Source organism: Cynoglossus semilaevis, chromosome 20 (assembly GCF_000523025.1).
Source record: "Cynoglossus semilaevis isolate Cse_v1.0 chromosome 20, Cse_v1.0, whole genome shotgun sequence".
Lineage (NCBI taxonomy): Eukaryota > Metazoa > Chordata > Actinopteri > Pleuronectiformes > Cynoglossidae > Cynoglossus > Cynoglossus semilaevis.
In genome coordinates, this window is record NC_024326.1 from 6,750,319 (window position 1) to 6,756,511 (window position 6,193).

The window sequence follows — 6,193 nt, forward strand, 5'->3', positions numbered from 1 at the left end:
CTGGATATGAGGAGGCAAAAATAGACATGATGAACTGCAGCCCAGAGGAACAGCATCGCTCAGCACTGCCAGTTTCCCTAATTACGATGTAAACATCTTTTTTTTTTAATTTATTGACATTACAATGTATTTCCTTATTAAGAAATGGACAGAGGAAATGTATCTCCTTATTAAGAAATGGACAGAGGAAATGAAGTGTGTTATCCTCCTGGTGCATTAATTAGCCTCGACAAATAAGCACGCAACCTTTAACCACCTCTGACTTAGTGCATTCTGCTAATTAGAGCAGACCACTGTATATGAGTATGCATTGGATTCTAATATACAGCCTGCTCTTGTGCGGCGTCTTTGTATATAGACCACAGAGACCTGAGTATCCCTGCAGGGAAAGACTGTGGGAATGGCCCCACGCTGTGTGTCAAGTGAGAGGATTAGAAAGCTTGGCTTTTTTTTCTTTTTTTTTTTTGCTCAAGGCTATTGGCTGAAGTGAGGTGACGCCGCACTGTATAGGGAGACATCTGTGCACTCATAAAATATAATGCTCGCAACTGTCTGTCAATTTGCACTGATGAATGGAATCTGTGCCACATAAAAAATATTGTAGAAAATTAACCTCGCAAAATCCGAGTTGATGCTGAACAAATGTTTCAGAGGTTTGAAGGTTATTATGTTTTATTATTATCGACGCATATTCTTTTTGCTGCTTTTGTCTATGTAAACTCCAGTTCAGAACTGTTTCAGTGCAAACCTAAACCTTCTACTGCAGCAGATTTCACATTTCTGTACAACTTTCTAAATGTGAAACAGTCCTAAGAATTACAATTTTAAAAGGGATGATGTTACTAGACACATCTCTGACTCGCATTTAATGTCATCACCAGTTAAAAGGCAACAACAGAACTTGAAATGCAGTTTCTCTACATCTAAGGAATGAGTGAGCAAATGGACCTCAGGTAGTTTTACATGATCAAATCTGTCCACCCATGGTCTGGAATTATCTACTACTTTAATTAGCTGCTACAAGTGACAGTTGTGATGTTTCAGCTCGAGTGAACTGCAGATGCTCCACAGAAACACAGTGGGGCTGTTAACAATGAGCAAAGCTGATTCGCCACTGTAGCGTGCTGTCAAGGCAGCGGTGCTTAAGGAATACGCCGGGTCTCCACATTAATCAAACCTGACCTAAAATTGTCCAGTGTGAGCTCCTCGCACATTATGGAACATAGAGGAATCTCTGAGCAGAGACCCAGTGCTGCAGACGCAGAGAGGACTATGTAAACTGTGTGATAAGCATCATGCTAATATCATCAATCTTTATATAGTACCTAACCTCTCATTGCTTTTCTAAGGGCAGTTAGCGGCGTCATGTGTGGCTGTGTGTCTGTGATGCGGTCCTGAACCTCTAAATCCGATGTGCAGTCCTACCAGGCGAATACAAATGAGAGTTTTGTCTCTTGTGTTCCCTGCCACAAGAGTTTGGTGTGCATTCGCTTCATTAGCCATCACTCTCTGCAAAGACAGACTAATGCTTTTCCTGTAGCATGACACTGACAGAACACTGATGTATATATACAATCCCCCCCACCTCATGGACTCGGGCTCTGCGTCTGTCTGAGAAAAATAGCCACTTCTTTTATTTGTGCTGAACATACATCAAAGTACAATAAAAGCATATGGCTTCTCTACCCTGCATTTAACATCTGCAGCCGTTTGTATAGATGGCTGACCAAACAGCTGCCCTAAAAGCTGCACAGAAACACCACGAGTGATACATGGTGCCCCGTGCTGCCGTGGGCTCCAGGGCTGGAATGGAATGAAGACGTCCAAGCATATAGTGACAAACCGTGGACTCTTCCAACTGCCCTTCAGCCAGAACACTTGCTGGAGGAAAATGTTCAAGATTTGCTTTATTCTGAGTATCCACAGTTTGCTTTCATACACACTGGAACTGTAATCTCTGATTATTCAGAGTGGCTCCCCCTGCAGTGGGATGTTGTGTTAAAATTTACCACTTTAAATGTGCGAACATAAATTATTCATGCTAATGTACGGCCTCAGTGCCTCACGTGATGCCAGAGGACAGCTTATCCCTGTTGTATATTTCAAGACATTTAACAAGACTTGATTTTTAAATGACCCATCGGGATTGAGTATCAGCAGGCGAAACGGTAGATTATTGATTGTCTAAGTGGAGAAAATAAAGTGTGGAGCAACTCTCTGTTGTGGAGTGTGGATACTGTTTCTCCACCGTGATTAATGGCTGCACACTTTCGGTCATAACACAGTAACACTGGGGTCGAGTCGAGCTGGACCTCCACACAACAAGAGGGATTAAAGGGGAAAACTGGCTACTTTCAGTTTTAGTGCATTAAGTGAGGTGCTGTCATTAAAACACACAGAGGAATTCTTTTAACAACAGACCGTGTTTCCTTGTTTTTGTAAACACAGCTGATTGGTTACAATGATGCCAGAATGGGTCAGAGTTCTACCGTGCTCAAAAGGTCATTTCAAGCATGTGCAACATGAACTGGTTGTTTGCAAGACACCAATGTGCTTGTTAAACACAGTCATGGGAGAAGAGCCTATAGATCAGCATTCAAAAAGTAAACAGTGTTTGTAAAGCCAGCCACATATCTCTACATCTATATGAAAAACATCATACCAGTCCTAGATTATGTTTACTCTATTGTTTGAACATGTGAACACTGGGCAACAACTGTGTAGTATTGTTGTACAACCAATCCACATACAACGTCACGGGGAAGTCACCCTTTACAGTAGGTTGACCTCTAAGGCCTAATTCCTGGTTTATTCATCTGTATGAACAGAGTTAGCCCTAACCTTCCACAGTCCGGTCTGATACCAGTATTCTACTGACAGAAGCTGGTACACAAAAGTACAACTACATAATCTTGTGATGTGCTTGGGGTGAAAAATGTTTTTAAAGTATTTTATCTGAGAGTCCAGAGTCAGCATTACTAGACTTCACACGTGCATTTTCTTCTCAAAGAAACATCCCATGTTGCACAGCACATGCAATTATATTTTGAGAGGACAAGAAGTGTTACAGAACATCAGTCTCTCCCTATATTTAGCTTTGTGACTGTTTTTGTTTCACCTTGTCCTCTGTTGAAGAAAACTGTCTTAAAATACTTGCAATACTTTGTGACCTCCAGCAACAGCTGAACAAGTTTAAAACAATGCCCTACTAAATGCCAGTTCTCAAAATAGCCGGCTGTGAGTGACACCAGATTACTTAGATACAGTTTTTCTAGCAATACATTCGGTCCAACTGCTCTTTGATTTAAGACGTAAAGGCACACTTGGGTTTTTTTTTGCTAGAGGTGGGGTTGTGGGTTGCAGGGCATAAAATCATCAATGACATGTCAACGTCTCTCCCCGCTGTTGGAAGTGAGACCTGCACTACATCAAACAGATTGGTCCTGACCTATGACCAGCAAATGGACGTGCGCAGCTCGGCTCAATACCCCTGCATGGGCACAGAAGCCGCTCCTGCTGAGGTTCTGAGCCTGAAATCACTGCCGAGCAGTCTGACTTCTTCATCTCTCTGCTTTTTAGACACACACTGCCACAGATTGTCTGTCACCTTGCAGCCCGTAATGAGAAAAAATAAGCTCGGCTGCCTTGGAGGGACACTGCCACCCCAGTTTACAGTTGGAGAGGCCACGTAAATTTTATGAAAGAGAGTAGTCAGGATAATAAACCACAGTGGGCCAGCAGCAGCAGCAGAAGCAGCAGCAGCATGTAGTGAAATACAGCCCGGGGAGAAAGGTTGGCCATTGATGGACGTTGATGATATTTTCTTTCCAACAGAGTGACTGTGGGAGGAGGGAAACTGATGAAGGATCTGTGAGTGATTCAAGACATTCGTGTCATAAAACAAATGTAGAATTTGTACCAGCACACTGAGCAAGGACACAGAGGCTGCACTTAAACACTGCTGAATAGCACCAGTGTGGAAAGAGGCTGCTGCCACTGCACTGACCGGAGGAAGTGGATGTTGGGTGAGGGTGATGCTGGTGAACCTGCACTGAGGTTTCTGCTCACTCACTGCCTGTAAATCACACTCATACTGAGCGGGGTTTCATCACGAAGCCCGGCTCATGAGTGAACCGATTATCTCCGTGCATCACATAAATGTCACTAAAAGATGATGCGACGCTTTTGGATCATGTGTCTGTGTGTGATTGGCACATAAATCCTGGAGCGCTGCGTTGAATAAATTACATGTGGGAAAAGTGCGGTGAGCATTGATTAATGTTTGTTTTTTAATTATTGTGGAGCCAAAAATAATTACCTGCGTCCATCACCTCATAGGATGATGAGGAGCGCTGCATGGAGGAGGTCTGCGGGGCTTACCTGGTATTCTGGTAACAGGTGGTGATGCCTTATTAAAATCCCCTCGGACTCCAAATCCACGATTTCTGAGGAGTTTATCTGATGGATAATTTGTTTGAATAATGCAAGCAACGGCTGCTACAACATCTCTGCGAAATCACAATGTATCCCTTGTGGCAGCATCGCCCACACGGAATCCTGGTCCACTACACTGTAGCGATGAGCAGAAAAGCCAAAGAGAAAAACAGCGAGCTTTCAGTGTCATGGTTGCTTTCAGGGATTCCTCTCCGTCGACATCACATCGTCTCTGGCAGAGAGTCCTCTTTCACAGCTCCGTGTCTGTCTGTCTCCCGCTCTCTCGCATCCCGCTGCCAAAATGACTGAGGATGGGAATCAGTGAGGCTGCTCCAAGGAGCGCGTCCGTCCACACACTCCGTTTATCCCGCACAACTCTGGAGCCGCACATGCACAATTTTTTACACTTTTTTTCTTCTGCGTGTGCAAGGACATGTTCTGTCCTAGGTCTGTCCAAACCCCAGCTACACACAGAGCAACATCTCACAAAGATGTTCTCCAAATGCAATCCTCTACTAATTACATTTGCGTGCACTGCAGTGCTCTCTCTCTCTCTCTCTCCCTTTCTTTCTATCTCACTGTGTGTGTAGTAGTGTGTGTGGATTTGTGGTTTTGCATTTTCTGTTAATGCTTGGAAATAACTAGTCAAATTTAAAAACAGATGTTCAGGATGACGCCTTTAAGAAAATATGTATATTACTTATTGTAAAGTATGATATAGTACTCAACATATAAAGACATTATATTATTACTTCACTGACTATATGTATGTGTACTTTTTTATATGCTCATATGAGTACATTTACAGCTATTGCTGATGTTTTAGAAAAAGTCAAATTCCCAGGAATGACCAGTCTCCATGCTGATGTATCCTTAGGAAAAACACTTTGTCCTACGGTGCTGCTGGTATCATGCAGACGTTCAATAGGAGACGTAAATGCTCTGCATGTATGTATGTGATCAGATACACAGTACAGGAAGGAGTGCGGTCTGGTGTTTAAGACTAGACACTGAGAGTGCAGAGTATTTATGGCTCATCTGTGGTCCAGAACCATCTTTATGGAACATGTTTTCACCCTGGGACCATTTTATCGCTTGCTCTTGACATTAAATGGGTTCTTGGTTGGTTAAGAGTATGAGTGTTGGGGTTATAGAAGTGAATTTCCTAAGGTTAAGAGAATGAATTGTGTTTTTGCAGTACTTTGAAATAATAAAGGAGAATAAAGAAGAGGCTAAAAAATGCCCTGTCCTATTACAACTAATGAGAGTGTGTTTGTGAGAAGCAGAGTAGGTGTGTGTTGAGGGGCAGAGAGAGTGAGAGAGCAGTTGAAATCTGCAGCAAATAAGCAAATAGAGAACATGTAATCAACTAAAATATCACCATGGTTCACACTTCATGGTCCATTTTATTCTGGAGGAATTTTCCTGCAAATGCACAGGTCAGTATTCTAAACGTTTTAGTTGAACTACTTTTGCAAATAAAAGTCATTTATAAAATATATAAAAATGTGTTCTTACGTTTTACAATGCACACACACACACAAGCAGGTGGTCATGTTTCACTCTATGTCAATGAAACACACACTTCCATCTTGCACATCCTACCCCTACACTCACACACTTGCACAGAGAGTACACATGTGTTCAGTAAGTCTGTAGTATCTGGACTCTCCCTCAGGCCCTCTCCTGAGCAGCTGAGCAGGCAGACCAGGTGCTCCTCATTTTCCAAGCTGTCATCACGCCAACTGATGGATCCCAC

At 42.8% G+C, this 6,193-nt stretch overlaps 1 protein-coding gene across 4 annotated transcripts in view; it reads right to left on the reverse strand.

The window, feature by feature from the left end:
• The window catches only part of sntg1 (syntrophin, gamma 1), a 90,428-nt gene that overhangs the window by 32,347 nt on the left and 51,888 nt on the right, over positions 1-6,193 (reverse strand). For 2 of the 4 annotated variants that reach the window (XM_017042283.2, XM_008334321.3), the window contains exon 1: positions 4,381-5,055. The exons of the other annotated variants lie outside the window; for them this stretch is intronic. The gene's annotated coding sequence lies outside the window, so the exon portion shown is untranslated. Of the gene's footprint in view, positions 1-4,380; positions 5,056-6,193 lie in introns of those variants that run through there. 4 annotated transcript variants of the gene reach the window in all.